Genomic DNA, 17,318 nt, shown 5'->3' with positions numbered 1-17,318 from the left:
GTGACATCTCATCAATCAATCAATCAATCAATCAGTTTTTATTTGTAAAGTGCAAATTGTGTTCTCCTGTGAACTTCCCCCCCCTCCCCCCAACCGCCTCCTCTCAGCCGCCCTGGCTGTGTGTGGTTTTTTTTGGACTCTGTCCCAGAGGGACGGTTCACAGGGGCAGAACAAGGCCCCCCAGTGTGTTCCTCTGTTTTTCCACATTCCTGCTGCCTGACATCAGCCAGCCGGAAGGGAAGGACGCAGCCTCAACAGGCCCCGCCCCTAGCCGACCTCTGCCTCGACCCCGGCAGTCTGGTTGGCGGACCCTGGCAGGGGTGGGGGTGGGGGGTGGGTTCCCCTCCGCCACCCTCTCCTTCAGCACCAACAATGCAATCAAAGGGATGCTTTACGTTGCACATGTTGTTTTGCAGCATAAATTAGACGGCGATGCTTAAGATGGATTATCCCCCGCAGACCGGTCAGATGGAAATTCAGGTCATTGGCGGAATGTAAATATTTTTCTATGCAAAAAATTTGTAGCAGGAAGAAGGAGGGGAATATGAAAGTGTTTTTTTTTTTTTTTAGGGTGCGGAGCCTGATGAACAGAGGGGTCGCCGTGACTTTTCTCAGTGTTGAACCATTTTAGGGGAAAGTTTCTGGAGGATGGAGGAAGTGAGCGAACCCCCGAGTCTGGTACCGGGTCCAGAGTCAGTTGTAAAAATCCCCGCGGCCCCAGGTCTCCTCTCAAAGAGGCAGTAACCGCCTGGGAACCACAACCTCTTATAAACCTCTTCCTATAAAGAGGAAGAGGTAGTTTGTTTGCTGGATAAAACAACTTTTTTTTTTTCTCTTTTTCCCTTGCCCTTATAAGGCAAAGTGAGCAAAGCGCAAGACGGACCGAACAGCCTTCTCATCATTCTGTCCGCCACCAAATTCGGAAAAGCTGTGATATGGTGATTCAGAGTTTGGTGATGCAGAGGAAAATATTTAGAACCTGATTAGACGTCGTTCCAGATCCAGAGACTAAACAAAGAGTGATTTCACTTCTACTAAACATGCCGTTGTGGTCCTCTGGGTGGTGTTGACTCTTTTCTCCGGTGTATTCTGCTGCTCGGCGCCTGTTGTTTGGTCTCCGCAGGACCTTTTTTTGTCATGTGACCCCCCCCCCCAGCGGCCCCTCGATGAGGCCTTGTGTCGGGTTGTCCGTAAGTGGAGGTTAAAAACCCAGTTGGTGTGTGTATGTGTGTGTGGGCTGTGTGTGTGTGTGTGGGTGGGTGGGGGGAGTGGGGGTTAGTATGCTGTGGAAGACTGAGAGGGATGAGGGTGGTGTTGGTGGTTGGGGGAGTGTGGGGGCGTGGCAGCGTGGGAGGAGGCATCAAAGACGAGGGGAAACCAGAGACAAAGAGCACCGCCGCGCTGGCAGACAAAGGAAACGCGATCCGCCGTGCGACCCTGAACGCCATGCATGCCTCCGCCGTCTGGCCGCCGCCATTCACATTTTTTAACCCCTCTTCCCCTCCACCCAGTCATTGATCTCCTATCAACCCCTGCAGGTCGCACTAAAACCAGTTGCAGCTCTCTGACTATTTTCAGCTCATTGTTTTGTCGGTTTCTTCTCCGTGTTGTTGTTGTTTGCTTTTTTCTGTTTTTGGTTGTTTTGGTTCTTTGTCTGGCTGCCATTTTTGTCTCAGTAATTTTTACTTTTCTGGCTGTTTTTTTGTTTTTGCTGCAGACAAAACCACCATCTATATGTCACCATGTTTGCCATTTAAAAAATAAATCAAATGAAATACTACTACTACTGCTACTACTACTCATAATTATTATAATAATAATAATAATAATAATAATAATAATAATAATAATAAACTTTTTTAAACGTTCTTTCAAAAACAATGGAAACCGAAAAACGCTGGAGAAAATCGAGAGTTCCCCTGACGGTCCTGAGTTAAAGTCTGGTCCGAGGTGGTGCTGGTGATCTCAGGAGGCTTCCAGGTTGAGATTAGGGAGAAACAGGGAGACTTATGTGGCTTCTTATTTAAAAGTCACCATAAGTGCATGTTAAAGGTCACCTATTATACTAATTTTCGGGCTTTTGTATTTGATATCTGGCCCCTCCAGAGCAGCAACACACGATTTTCCGCGCTGAAAGCTTTTTAGATTTGCGTATCTGGCAGCTCGTTTCCTCGTATTTACGCGAAAACGCTCTGTTGCACTTCACTCCACCCCAGCCTTGCCGGTGTACGCCCCCGGCTTCATACGGACACAGCGCGGGCTGAGTTACGGCCGCAAGGCGGACCAAAGGTCCCTGGACGTTTTTTGTGCCTTCCGTGTCCCCGGAAATATATTTTACTTACTGTGTACTGACCGTGTTTTTGTTTTGTATTTTTGCGAGACATTTTAATAGGGCTTAGAATGATTTGGTTTCATACTGTTGACTTGCATCAAAACACTGTCCTAGAAGAGAATCGCTATAAGGAGTGAAACTTGCGAGTCAAAATTGCTGCCAGTTTCGCTGCCAGCGAAAACAACACACATAACAAGCAGAGCACGGAGTTAGCGGTGGTGGCTAACAGTTCATCAACACGATTCAGCGGTTGTACGTTGCAAGTAGTCTTAAAACTAATGTTGCTTGAGGTCACAATACACTCACAGTCCTCATACATGTTTTCAAATATTGCCGTGGCTGATTATTCTCTCGTCGTCCACCGGCCGAGTCGAGCCCGTCTCACTCCCGTTGCCGACCGGACGAGAGGGACCTGGCTGTAGACCGGTGTTCCATGGCATCCGCATTAGACTGAACAAACCTCCAACATTTTCTCTGTTCGTTCCACTCCGACAGTTGTGGTCCTTGGTGCTTCGGTAGTCGCTCGGTATTTTTTATTTTATATTTTTTAATTTCCCTGACACTGTCATTATTTGACGATATCAAGATCGTTTGACGATAGGATTCAACATTGTAACAGTTTTTAAAGCTCAGAAAAGTGGAAAAGCATCATAGGTGCCCTTTAAAGACACCCAGTGGCGCTCTGAGGGTGGGAAGGATGGAAGATGTTTGGAGCTGAAGCTCCTTCATCTCCATGGATTCCAGAGGTTCCTCACCTCCCCGGCTCCTCCACCTCCTCCTGAGGGATCCTCAGATCTTCTCTACTGGAGCTCCTTACGGGTTCAGTTCAGCTGGTGATTAAAAAAAAAAAAAAATCCCCTTTAGTGCAACAAACAACTTTTTAGCCAAATGTTCTGCTAATTATCATCATCAGCTTCTCGGTGACTCAAACGTTGTGGACATCTGAAGACAGCGAAAAATCTTTATCCTGAGTCAGCATTTTGAACCAGAAAAAGGCTGCTTAAAACAAACAAGCAAAAAAAAGATTTAAAAACAAAAAACAAAAAACAACTGTTTTTATGTAGCAGCTGCTGACCGGCTGTCGAAGAATCCACTTTACTGTCTCAACCACCAGCCACAGCTGGTTGCACCAATACACTGGAACACTGATTCACCTTCAAACGTCAAATTCTGCCATTTGCAAAAGACTTGAATTTTTCAGTCAATTAAACTAATCAAATGGTAGGTAGGTTTGTAACATTATTTTCTTTCCCCTAATTAGTTAGTTTTCATCATCCTAAGAGGCTGATTGGGAGGCTGATCAGTCTAGCCAGCCGGCTGGACCAATCAGGGTCCTTCAAGGTGATGGAAGGCGGGATTAAAACAGGAAGTGATGATATCTGCCAAACAATGTCTCTGTCAGCGTGGGATGCGATGTGGTCGGTGCGACAAAGGTGTGTATCTTTCTTCTTCTCACACCTCTTTCTCAGTTAAACTCTGCCCACTGTTTGTCCACTCAGCAACCAATAGGAGGCCTCCAGCCGTTATTAACTGGCTCCAGCAGCAGAGAAATCTGATTGGCCACTCAGGCTCGTGAAATAAAACCTGAATTGAGTGAATTGGCTCTCGACTGGGACATCAGATTCATTTCAACGGCTGGGTGACGCCCCCTGGTGCCGACCCTCCTGCAGGGCGGCGAGCTTTGACAAGTCCCGGCAGCGCACACAGGTGTTGTGTTGCCTCGACACGTCCTCCTGCTGCCATCTTTACCACCTTCACGTCTTCCATCCACGCCCTCACCACAGGGAGCGCTGGCATGTTTGAAGGTACTTGTAATGCAGGAATTTTTTACCCCCCTGCCATCCCACTCCACGCCCTCCTCCACACATCATCACAACACTGAGCGTGTGGCGGTGCCTGCAGCTCAAACAATAATTCCAGAGAGTCCCATAAAGACGTTGAGAATAAAAGCATGGATGACTACTCCAAGGTCTGCACAAGATAAAAGGTTTTTGAGTTTTGCAATGTTTCTAATCTGTAGAAAACAGGACTGTGCTACTTTGACAATTTGCATATCAAAGCAGAGGTTGGAGTCAAACATTACGCCCAGATTACAGATCTAGTGCTGAACATTGAAAGACAGATCCCTGGGTTTGTTTTTCAGATCATCGGTTAGGTTGGGCGGACCGAAAAGAAGGACTTCGGACTTGGACTTATTTAGCCGGAGGAAGTTTTGAGACATCCAGCATTTGATGTTGGAGAGACAAGCCAACACAGAACACAGTTGGGTTGTATCACTACCAGGGTTAAGGTTAAAAAAGCAATGGACCAAGAATTGAACCCTGAGGCCCACCGCAAGTGAGAGGGGCTGGGGACGAAAAAAATTATGGCAACTGAGAACAATTTATCAGCTATGTATGAGCGAATCCAGGCACGAGCAGTATCTTTAATGCCAACACAGTTATCCAGGCGATTTAAGAGGATGTCAAGGTCAACTCTATCAAACGCAGAACTAAAATCCAGTAGAATTTGTATTGCAAATGTCCCAGAGTCAGCGGCAGTTAGTAGGTCGTTGGAGACCTTTATGAGAGCTGTTTCCGTACTATGATGGGCACGGAAACCTGATTGATATTTCTCAAATATGCAGGAGTTATTCATGTCAGACATTGGTTGAGACGCAACAGACTTTTCTAGAATTTTGGACTTGTAAATTAGAAATAGGTCTGAAATTGTTAAAAAACAAGAGGTTGAAAGAACTAGACACTAGTGAACAGTGAGCAGTTGATGATAGAGGGGATGTCAGGGCAGATTGTATGGACAAATCTGGGAGGGATGGAATCTAATTGACAGGTGGACAGGTGGAGTGCTAATCTCCATGACAGAGAGATTAGATTAAAGTAGGACAAGCTAGCCGGGGGGTTACTGCAGGTTAAGATTTCTTTCAAGTTAAGATTTATTTTTTTCTGGTGAATTATGGAGCCTGACGTCTTCCATTGGCTGGGTAGGCAAAAGGCCGACCACAGAGTTGATGGCCTGGAATAAGACCCTTGGTTTGTGGTAGTTTCCAGCAATTAGATTAGAAAAGTATGGGTCTCTAGCTTCCTTAACTGACCGTTGGTATGCCTGCATAAAACTCCTAAGGTCCTAATCTCTTGATAAAGAGATTAATCTCCTGTTAAAGAGATACCCTAACATTATCCTTTCTCCATTTTCACTTAGCTTTCCTACATTGCCTCTTCAAGTCCTTAGTAAAGTCATTAAGCCAAGGGAGGGCATTATGTTTCGCTCGTTTGTTTGTGATGGGGCGATGTCATCAAGGATAGTCTGACGTGCTGTTAAAATTCTCCACTAAATCGTCCACAGAAAGATCCTGGCTGAATCTGCTGAATCAAAAATTGTTAGTAGAGGCAGCTAGGAACCATTGTCTAAAACTACTAGCGGACTTTATGTCAAAGGACCGTGAGCAAATACAAGGAGAAGGCTTATTGGCAGGAAGTGGAGCTGGGTATGGAAAACGATGAACTTGTGATCAGAGAGACTAAATTCAAGCAGATGGATGTTGTTAAGCGAAACACCACAGGACAACACATGGTCAAGAATATGTACCTTGTTGTGAGATGGGTTATTGACCATTAAGTTAAAAGAGTCATAAAGGTTAATGACATCAGCGGTAAAACAGGACATTGAAGGACAACAAACGTGGGTATTAAAATCACCAACGATAAGAACTCATATCATATTTGGTCACGATAGACATTCTGTAAACTCTTGGATAAAGCCAGTGTTAGCTTTTGGCGGTGTATAGATTAAAATACAGTATCAGCTACTGGCCATATAGAAAGAAGTCCAGGGACTCAAAAGAAGGGAAGGAATTAAGGGGGTCAGGGTAGCATTTGTAGTTATTTTTATTTTTAAATCTCACATTCAATAGGCAGAAGACAACTGTACTGTTAGAAATGACCTCAGCAGATGATACAGTTAAATGGTGCAAGTTATGTTGAGATGAACATGGTCCTGGTTTAATTGCAGGAGTAAGTGGAATGGAAACCAAGTTTGATCTTGTAGAAGAGTTAGCAGAGCGTCTCGGTCTGTAGGTGGCGCTGTTTGCCTTCACCCTAGTCGGTATATTAAAGATGGAGAAGCGCTCAGCCGGACCCGTGGAAAAATGTTTGTTATAGTGGATGGGAGCAGCTACTGATGCAGGGTCATGCTGAGGTGGATATCAGTCAGAGTTAAAACAATATGTTGTATGAAGTTTTGAGCAAGATGTTTGGTGCACTTTCTATTAGGTGCATCCTAATAGAAAGTGCATCAAACAGCTGGCCATCTGGTTTATAAAGGTGACGTCTGGTCCAAAAACAGTCAAAGTTACCAAGGAAGCCATGCCCTGTTGCAGTGCAATAGCATTTCAGCCATTCATGGAGACTGTAGAGACGACTGAAATGCTCAGGGCTTTTTGAAGGAGCTAAAACAGGACCAGCAAAGATGCCGGTCCTGCCCAGGCTCTGAGTTTTGATTGCGAGAGACTCTAGTTGATCACGGAGCATAAATAATCGTTTATCCATGACGTCATTTGTGGACAGGTGAACAATCAGTGTGTGAGCACAGGGGTGACAATCTATGAGCACCGAGGTCAGTTTCATAATGACTGTAACTTTGGCGCCAGACAGACAGTAAGTTATTGCGCCTGGGATTTCAACATAACGGATGATGGAGTCACCAATGATGAGAATTTCAGGTTGTCGGTCTTTACATCCACCGTTATACAAGTTAACCACATTGCCCGGGGCAGCTCTACAGACAGTGGAGCTAATTGAAAGATTTGTACCTGGTGGGCTGCGACTTGGGATGACGTCACCGCTGTGACCGGAGCTCCGTTGAACAGACAGGAGGACAGCTAGAGCCTAGCCGGAGCGCACTCGAGGTCAGAGATGTCGGGAGGAGAAAAGTATCAATGCCGTTTTCTACGACTCCGAAGCTGGGATAAAGTGTTTTAAGTCCCCGATAACTCCGTTATCCCAGCTTCGGAGCAGACCGAGACAGGTTGCTCTGAGACAGTTTGCGTACCTCTAAGTTATTATCCTTGTCAGGTGAGAACATAGGAAGAGAGATCCTTCTCCCCTTCTTCACAACGGACGTCCAAGGAGGAGTGATGGACCAGGACCATCACTAACTGCTGTACCCTCAGTGCCGCAGGGAGCGGGGGGCTGCAGACAGTCCAACTGGGAGAGGAGCAGGTATTGCCTTTGGAGGACATCATCCAGGAGTCTCTCGATGGAGTGGAGTTCAAACCTCAGGCTAGACAGCTCGAACTCTTCTGTGGTGAGTGGAGGCATGACACATGGGCTCAGGAAAGCCTATAACAATGCATATTCTTGGACTGTGGGAGGAAGCTGGGGAACCTGGAGAGAACCCAGCAGACACAGGGAGAACATGTAGAGAACCCGGCAGACACTGAGACCCTGTTTGCACTTGGTCATTTCAAGCGTTTTTCGTATTCCGATGGGCAAAAATCACACGAAGTAACCAAGTGCAAACTGTCCAAATCCGTTTTGTCATCCGATCACTCAAACCACCTCAGGGAGGTGGTTTCGACGCTTCGCATAGCATTCCTCGCGGACGTGTGAACAGAATGCGATCTCAGTCCACATTAAGGGCCGCCTACTCCACTCACCTCTCCCGTGTTCATACTGGGTTAGCGCCCCACCTCCCGGCGTCGTCGTTATAAAGTTACAAACAAGAAGCCAAAACAAATCATTTTTGTTGGACTCTTTTATTAGGATGCTAATAAATGTCATTCCGCATTAGCGTATTTTGTCAGTGGAGCAGCGGTCGCAGTTTCCCACATATGTGATTAAATGTGTGACGTTGCATCCGAAAATTTGCCAGACACCGTTGATCCGAAAAAGAAGTCGTCACCACTCTGTCCCACCAGTCGTTACTCCTCGTTCGGATCCATACGCACGAGCTGCAGTAGAATTAAAACGAGTGACTTGATATAGTCCGCTAACAGGAAGTTCATTCTTATTCGTTTTCAGGTGAAATTAGCCATGGTTTGGGCTTTACTGCCCCTAGTGGTTAAAAATGCACTTTGCATGTTAATGCTATGTGCGAACAGATTGTGCAACAGATTCAAACAGGGCCTCAGAGAACATGGAGAGAACCCAGCACACACACGGAAAACATGGAGAGAACCCAGCAGATGCTGGGACCACATAGATGACTTCACACAGGTTGGGGTCGAACCCAGTGCTCACCACTGCACCATGATGATGATGCTGATGATGATGATGCAAAACATTCTCAACAGCTGTGACCCTGGACTGGAACCAGCAACTCAGCTGCTGTCCATGTGTTCCTTTCCATCAGTGTGAGTCACTGTGTTTGTTCTGGATGCCACGTCCTTCTTGTCGTTCTCGCCGCGACCGCCCAGCCTACCCCCAGTGCAGGACTGTAACCAGGGCTATGAAACTAGTGAGGTACAAACCATGCGAGCATGCAAGCGCGAGCAAAAAAAATAAATAATTGAGGACTTATTTATAAATGAAAAGTGAAATAAATAGTGGTACAATTACACAAATGCATACATAATATTGTTGACTGGATCTTTATTATTTTCTGGCCCTCTCAGATATGAGGCACACTCGGCTCTGACCTATATTGCCATGCCACCGTTTTTACCTCCACCTTGAGCACAAATACCATCCAGAGTTTTACCAGAGACTAATATAACAGAGCACCAACATTTGCTTACACTCTGTGCCACTCCTGGACACCGAAGCATCTGCAGATACCTGGTGAAGTTTTATCCAGGATACATTTTCAACTTGACGGGCCCAGAGCTGGTAAGTTTTGCTGTTTGCCGGACCTAAACCCATTGACAGTTTTAAATTATTCTGGAATCGCCCGTCATTTTACCGCATGATGGACTTCACCCAAACAAATTAGGAAGCCGCACGTTAACTTCGAACATCCAGTACTCCATACAATCAGCGTCTCTCACACCTGCGTGACTGTTTTCGCGTCGCACCCCCTGCTCAGTGCCTACCACTTCCTCTCCGGAGCATTCTGTGGACATTGCCTCCTGCAGCGCCTCCCACATGGCACGCTTTCCTATTGCTCATACGACTGAGCTTGCTACTGCTGTCCCACCAACACCTGCTCCCATACCTGTGACAATGAATCATCGACCATATAAACGGAACAAACACATAACCCACAACCGCACAACCCACGCTGCAGGCAGACATTTTCCCCAGACATACAGACAGTTTGGTTTTAACAGAAGCAATCTTTTATATCCACACATTTTATTTCCCGGTGGTCAGAAGCGCACGTCTGGCGCGACCATTAACCTGACCGTGCTGAACATGCGCTCCCTTTTAAACAAATCTTTTATCATAAATTAATTGATTTTAAGGAATAAGCGGGTATAGAAGATGAATGAATGAATGAATAATTGATTTTAGATAGTAAGTTAGATGGTATGCTTTTAACAGAGACATGGCTTGCCACAGGGGCTCCAGCTGTCCTCACCGAGGCTTGTCCACCAAATTTTAGCTTTTTATTTTCTATCAGGGGATGTAAGAGAGGAGGTGGAACTGCATCAATTTTTAAAAACAATTTAATGTCAAAGGAAGTCTCTTTGAACAGTTATGACACGCTATTGTTTTTAGCAGTCCACCAATTATTTGCATTGATGTATACAGACCCCCGCATTGCTCAACGGCTTTTATCAGTGAGTTCTCCGAGCTTCTATCAATCACACTGACAACTTATGATAGAATTTTAATAACTGGCGATTTTAACTTGCACGTTGACAACAACTCTGACCCACTGTCAACAGAATTCTTACCACTTTTTAAACTGCATGAATTTTAACCAGCACGTCACACGGCCTACTCACAACAGGGGACACACCCTGGACCTAGTGGTGGCCTAGAGGTGGCTGCAAATTTTATTGAGGTTTTAAAATGCACTCTTGCTGAAATTTTACCTGCACCCTGTGATTTTATTGTTGAAAATTTTAACTGCAAACTTAAATCCACATTAGACTCTGTGGCTCCACTTTTAAAAAAAACAGTTTAACCGAATCAGCTTTTATCCCCGTGGAGACGTAAACCAGAGATTTTAGAATCAAAAAGACAATGCAGGAGTGCAGAGAGAAGGTGGAGAAAAAGCAAACTCACCGTTCATTATGAAGTGCTTCGTGAACAACTAAAATGTCACAATAATACAATCAAACAGACAAGAATCTCCCATTTCTCAAAAGCAGCTGATACAGAGCAGCTCTTGTTCAGACCTAGTGACTGGAGGAGAGCGACAGCATCTGAGACATCATTTTCAGGCATTTTCACAAGGTGTAGGGGTACCCACATGCTTCTCCAGTCGCCGTTGCCGACGGGTTTTTCTGGGTCCTTTGGTTCCAGCCTTGCACAGACTATCACACCAGTCTGGCAGAGGCTGTAACCCCGATTGGTGAAGCGTTTAGGGTAACCTTCCACAAGCTTCTGACAGTACTCTGCTGGAATTCTGGCCCATTCCTCCTGACAGAACTGGTGTAACTGAGTCAGGATTGCCGCCTTACTTGCACACTCCCCTTCAGATCTGGCCACAAATTTTATGAGATTCAGATCAGGGCTTTGTGATGACCACTCCAAGACATTGACTTTGTTGTTCTCAAGCCACTTTTTGGCAAAATGCTTCGGGTCATTGTCCATTTGGAAGACCCACTTGTGCCCAAGTTTTAGCTTCCTGGCTGATGTCGAGATGTTGCCTTGATATTTCCACATAATGTTCTTTCTTCATGATGCCGTCTATTTTGTAAAGAGCTGCAGGTCCTGCTGCAGCAAAACAGCCCCACAACATGATGTTGCCACCTCTGTGCTTCACTGTTGGTACGGTGTTCTCAGGTCTAGTAGCTCCCCCCCCCCTTTTCCTCCAAATGTAACGGTGGTCGTTATGGCCAGAATACTGCACTTTAGTTTCATCAGACCAGAGGACATGTCTCCAGAAATGAAGGTCTTTGTCCTGGTGTCTTTTTGCAAACTGTAATCTGGCTTTTTTTTTTATGTTTCTTTAGGAGTAATGGCTTCTTTCTTGCCGAGTAGCCTTTCAGCCCATGTCAGTGCAGGACTCGTTTCACTGTGGATAATGAGACTTTCTTACCAGCTTCAGCCAGCATCTTCACAAGATCTTTAGCTTTTGTTCTAGGGTTGGTTAGCACATTTCAGACCAAAACACCTCTCTGGGACACAGAGCCTGTCTCTTTCCTGAGCGCTGTGATGGCTGGACATTCCTGTGATGTTTACTCTTATAATATAATTGTTTGAACGGATGAACGTAGCACTTCAAGCATCTGGAAATTGCACCCAAGGATGAACCAGACTTGTGGAGCTCCACAATTTTCTCCCTGATTTCTTGGCAGATTTCTTATGATTTTCCCATGATTTCAAAGAAGGAAGCAGAGTGTTTGAGTTGTGTGCCTTCAATGAACTCATATGTTGTCAGTTAACCTATCAGGAGCTTCCAAAGCCATGACATCATCATCTGGGCTTCCCCACATTGTTTGAAGCACTTTTTATGAATGTAAATTTTTGACCTTGAAGAAAGTAATAAAAAATTATGTAAAATATACTCTTTCTCATTATTGTGACATTTAGCAAAATGAAATAATTGACCTGAAACAGGAGAGGTTCACCCCACCAGAAGCGTTTGCAGAGCGTCAGCAGAGCGTTCCGCGTCGACGCAGTGAAACGCGGCCACTAAAGTCAATGAGCAGGTTCACACCAGGCGCAGAGCGTCCGCGTTTCAGAAGCGTCCCAGAAGCAGTAAAACGCGAGCCGCTGGAAAAGAACGCCAGAATTGATTCTTTGACGCTTGCCGCGTCCCTCCTGCGTCAATCGCAGCAGGTGGGATCGTTCAGACAGGAAGTCAATGGTGTAAAAACCCGGTGGATCCGGTTGATTTTCATCATAACACACAATGTGCTGGATTTTGTATTTATATGTGCTGTACTTTACTGTGAAACATCAACGTGATGCATCGGCTTCAACGCCGTTCAGGTCGGCCGTCAAACAAAAGCAGGTTTCACTTTGAATCTCAAACTATGATGAACAAAATGCATCTATACTTTAAATACCTGCATTTTGTTTGATGCCAGCAGTTTGCTTCATTATTATTTTTCTTTTTTTTACACACATCGATACTTCGAGACACTGTCAGTGTCTCGGGGGGGGAGTGTTATGTGTGTTTTTGCACAGTGCATGTAAACTTCTGGTTTCAACTGTATGTGTTATTGGCGTTTGGGATGGCTGTTTGAATCCTGTCCAGAGGGTTCAACTCACTGAAAGTACATAAAAAAAGACAGACAGACAGACAGGCTTATGATTAGTTGACGCAAATGTGACAAATAAGTTTTTTTTTTCTTTTTTTCCATCTCTTTAATCAGTTAAACATTTGAGAATAAATTCAAATCAGTGTACGGTATTCTTCTGCCAGGGCCTCTCTCTCTCTTTTTTTTTTTTAACATTTTCTTTTATCTGTGTGGGAGGAAAATAAAAATAAAGTTGCATGGTGCAGATATATGAGAATGACGCTTCTACACTATCATTGTACACATCACAGCCCAACTGCAGAAAAGTCAGACCAGTTTTAAACTAGTTAGCAGTCAGAGAAAAATGCAGATTTTGTCTAACGTCTTGCTGCAATTATTCAAAGTTGAAATAACTGTTATGTGTGAGCAGGCATCAGCTATGTATGCAAGAGAAAATAAAATGCTTAACTAACAGTTACTACGTTTGAAATGAGTCTGGTTTCATCTGGTTTATGAATAACTTTGTGTCATATTAGTTGAGAAAGACCAGCAATATTTTCTACCACAGTAAACTTGACAATTGTTTCACTTTGGTCACTGAAGAGTTTCTTTAAAGTTATCCTTAACAATAATAACAAAGTCTTGCTATAAATTGTTGAGAAGACCATTTACAAATTGCTTTGACACATTCAAGCAGTTGACAGGTAGGCATATTTTAACACTTTATTGAAAAGTATGGAGACAAAAGTTTCTCCTACGCATGACATAACGTTACGTTCAGTTTTTTACAACTCATTATTTTAAATGCAAAGTAAGTTCTTCAGAGTTTAAATGTCATGGGCAAGTGCATGCAGCTGATGCAAAGTCGTGTTTTCTATTTGTTTCAACAAAACCACTATCATGAAAAAATGCGCAAACTGGCGAATATGTTCGTTCATTACCTCTAATTCAGATCTTAGCGCACGCAGATTTTTTTTCCTTCCTCTTCTTCACCCCAAAACCACAACATGTCCAGTGAGTGCCGGTACACGTGACACGCTGTGGTAAGCAGAAACACAACTCATTTTATTTCATCTTTTTTTATTTTTTTTTTTAGATAGAAACACAACTCCTGATTGTTGGCTGTAACGGTTAACATAGTTTGTGATCGTTCTATGAATTAAATTTTGATGTTTTTTCTGAAATATATATTTTTATATTAAAAAAAATTCCCATGACTAAGTAACCAAAGTATTTACCTCGGGTATCAAAGCTAGTTACGGCCTTGCCCCAGGGTGTGACGCCGTGGAGTCACAAGGCGTCGTCGAAACGTCACCGTGCAACGAGGGGAAACCGGCGATACACCCGTGGCTGATGCAGCCGCCGTAGCCACAGCTGCAACAACTGGATGACGTGACAGGACGGACTGTCCAGAAAATTCAGGTCAGGTCATAAAACAATTTCACATGACCGGACTTCCTGTGGTGTAAAAAACTGTCTATTGAGGTCAACGGGTGGAGTCTCTTTCTTGGTCTTCTGGAGCTGCTGCGCATAATTAACTATTAATAACAACGACAAAACAAAAAAAAAAAACACTCTTCAGTGGCCCTGGCCTGGGAGAGGTCCCGATGCCCTTTGTGACATCACAACGGCCAGATTTTCATAAAACTGAGGCTGGAGGATATCGGTTGGCATCTCATCTTGTTGCTGGACATAAAGGTTTTGTGACTTTTCCCTTTAATTCAGCACCATATCACAACACAACACAACAGTAACACATCCACCTATGGTTCTTCTGAAAAAAAAGAAAAACTTTCACTTTTCAAATCAGTCAGTTGGAATGTCAAAATTTCCCTGACGTAAAAAAAAAAAAAAAAATATTCTGGACTTTGCACATCACATCATCGCTTTATCTTATTACTCGACCTCGTAAACGTTCAAACTCTTAGATCTTTTTAAGGCTATCTGACAGCGGGACTCATTCAAATCCAGGATTTGGTGTGGTCGTGATTCAGCAGAACCGCTTTATGGCCCTGTTTGCACTTGGTCATTTCATGCGTTTTTCGTATTCCGATCGGCAAAAAACACACGAAGTAACCAAGTGCAAACGGTCCAAATCCGTTTTGTCATCCGAATACCGTAGTCGCATCGCATAAAAACGCATTCGTCACGGACGTGCGAACAGAATGCGAGCTCAGTCCACATTAAGGACCGCCTACTCCACTCCCCTCTCCCGTGTACGTACTTGGTCGGCGCCCCAACTCCCTGCGTCGTCATTATAAAGTTACAAACAAGAAGCGAAAACAAATCATTTTTGTGAGACTCTTTTATTAGGATGCTAATAAATTTCATTTACTGCGGTCGCAGTTTCCCACATGTGAGATTAAATGTGCGACGTTGCATCTGAAAATATGCCAGCCACTGTTGATCCCAAAATAAAGTCATCACCACTCTGTCCCACCAGTCGTTACTCCTCGTTCGGATCCATACGAGCTGCAGTAGAATTAAAACCAGTGACTTGATATAGTCCGCAAACAGGAAGTTCATTCTTATTCGTTTTCACGTGAAACTAGCCGTAGTTTTGCGCTTTACTGCCCCCAGTGGTTAAAAACAGAAATGACGCATGTTGCATTTGCATAGGTTCGGCAGGGGGGGGGTGTAATGCGATCACAAATGGCACGCTCGAGACGCATGTTAATGGCTGAGTGCGAACAGATGCTTCGAGATCCGTTCTCGTGATCCAATCCCCCAAAACAGTTACAAGTGACCAAGTGAAAACAGGGCCTATGTGTCCAGTGGACCAATGCCATGTGGGAGTCACCGGGGCCGGATGGACCATTTAGAACCGACAACTCCTATAAAGTTCTTTCTTTATCTCTATTTATTTATTAATGTATTTTTGTTCTGATGTCTTTTCTGGGTTCTGAGAACTTTTCCATCCGCGGAACGTTGGAATGAGCAGGACCTGTGTTTGCTGTCAACACTGGCTGGGAGGCAGCATACACACACACACACACACACACACTCACATGCACAAAGGAGAAGCCAGAGAATGAGCCACATTCTCCAACAGACAAAAGGCCTTTTGTCTGGCAGACTGCGTGACCAAACATACCACCCCCCCCCCACACACACACACACACACACACACATGCACAGCCCTGCTTCGCTCGCTCTCTGCTGCCCTCTGCTTTCTGCTGAACTTGAAGAGTTTATTTCCCCTTTCTTGTGAATAAGGAAGGAACTCTCTCAGGGTGTGTGTGTGTGTGTGGGTGTGTGTGTGTGTGTGTGTGTGTGTGTGTCTGGGGGAGTGGAGGGGCACGGATAGTCCCACCAGTCAAACCGTGTGCCTCGAAACTGACTGATCAGAGATCAGAGGGTTTTTTTTTTTTTATTGTGCATTTATGACATATTTTATCAAGATTTAGGGGCCTTTGGTGTGTCACAACCAACTGGGCGTCAATCCTGAGAGGGAGAATCAGTTCCACTCCAGCGAGTCGGCCAGAAATAAAATAAAATAAATTATTTTGGTTTTGTTTTGGTGGAAGTGTTTCAGCAAAACAAATCTTGAGTCCAAAAAAAGTTTGTTGCTGAAGCTGCACTGAGGCAGGAACTTTTTTCCACAGACGGATACACAGGGAGTTGCCACAGTTTGTGTGTGTGTGTGTGTGTGTGCGTGTTTCTGTGTACACTTTTTTTCGGAAGCTGTGGTGGCTGGTTTCAGTCTTAATTTATGCCACGCCGCTCTTTCGCACTTCTGTCCTTGCCAGTCGCCGGCTGACTTCTTTCCCATGGCGTGTGTGCGCACGCATACACAAACACAGAAAAATACATTGTGGTTTATTAAAAAAAAAAAAAAAAATGAATTGATCTTTAATCCCCACAGCCTGCGGGTGAAACATTTACAGACTCTTTTTATTTGCTTGTCAAGGTGAGGAGAAAAGTCCAGCTGTCCTGTGGCTGTAATCCAGCTGGGGGGGGGGGGAGTGGTTACCTGAAAGTGCGACGTGGAAAGACTTTCTCTTTTAAAAAAGAAAATAAAATAAAAAATGATGCATGTGATGGAAATGCTGTGTGTATGAGTGTGCAGCCCTCTGTCTGGTTGTGTGGTGCAGCCACTGCTGCTGCTGCTGCTGCTGCTGCTGCAGAGTTGGCAGAACTTTGGCCAAACGGAAGAAACAGAGAGACAGACAAAGGTCACTTAAGTGGAACGGTGACGTCCCTCTGCACTGACCTTTTATGCACTGCGGAACCTGTGAACATTTCCATCCCCCCAAAAAAACAGAAACAGTCATGTTTAATTGTCCTCGCTCTGAGCCAGGAAACGTTTTAGAGGATCAAACCTGCGCCTTCCCAGAAACGTTGTGTTGACCGGAGGCGGCAATGGCAGAAGTTGCACAATTCCCACATGGGCGCCAAACCGGAACAAACGCAAACAAACAGCAGACAAATTATAAGTAGGATATAATCATCCTCTTTTTCCTGCTGCCAGAACCTCAGAATCCATGCATCAGTTTCAGCGAGTACAACTTTAAACTTTCAGTCTCTGCATAATAATGCTTTGACACAGTCAGGTGCAATGAGGAAAAGAATCATGCCTGGAGTCATCACTGCGGCAGCAACAGGTGTTGCTGGTGCTACAGGTGCCACAGGTGCACAACGTACAGCCGGCCCACCAAAGAGAAACTGAAGTCAAATTCTTTGTACAGGATT

At 44.7% G+C, this 17,318-nt stretch overlaps 2 long non-coding RNA genes across 2 annotated transcripts in view; both read right to left on the bottom strand.

The window, feature by feature from the left end:
• Positions 1–2,520: 2,520 nt before the first annotated feature.
• Positions 2,521–17,318, bottom strand: part of LOC142890611 (uncharacterized) — a 151,990-nt gene continuing 137,192 nt past the window's right edge. Inside the window, exons 2-3 of the long non-coding RNA XR_012927091.1 lie at positions 2,784–2,894; positions 2,521–2,642 (exon numbers count right to left, since the gene is read on the bottom strand). This is a non-coding gene — a long non-coding RNA (uncharacterized LOC142890611). The remainder of the gene's footprint in view (positions 2,643–2,783; positions 2,895–17,318) is intronic.
• Positions 6,199–7,453, bottom strand: LOC142890829 (uncharacterized). Its single transcript, XR_012927132.1, has 2 exons — positions 7,379–7,453; positions 6,199–7,275 (listed from the first exon to the last, which is right to left on the bottom strand). It is a non-coding gene; the product is annotated as an uncharacterized LOC142890829 (long non-coding RNA).

The sequence above is a fragment of the Nelusetta ayraudi genome, unplaced genomic scaffold (assembly GCF_046127955.1).
Source record: "Nelusetta ayraudi isolate G7.1 ecotype Tasmania unplaced genomic scaffold, CSIRO-AGI_Nayr_v1 ptg000003l, whole genome shotgun sequence".
Lineage (NCBI taxonomy): Eukaryota > Metazoa > Chordata > Actinopteri > Tetraodontiformes > Monacanthidae > Nelusetta > Nelusetta ayraudi.
The sequence above is the reverse complement of the archived record's forward strand: the minus strand, read 5'-3'. Positions and strand labels throughout refer to the sequence as shown.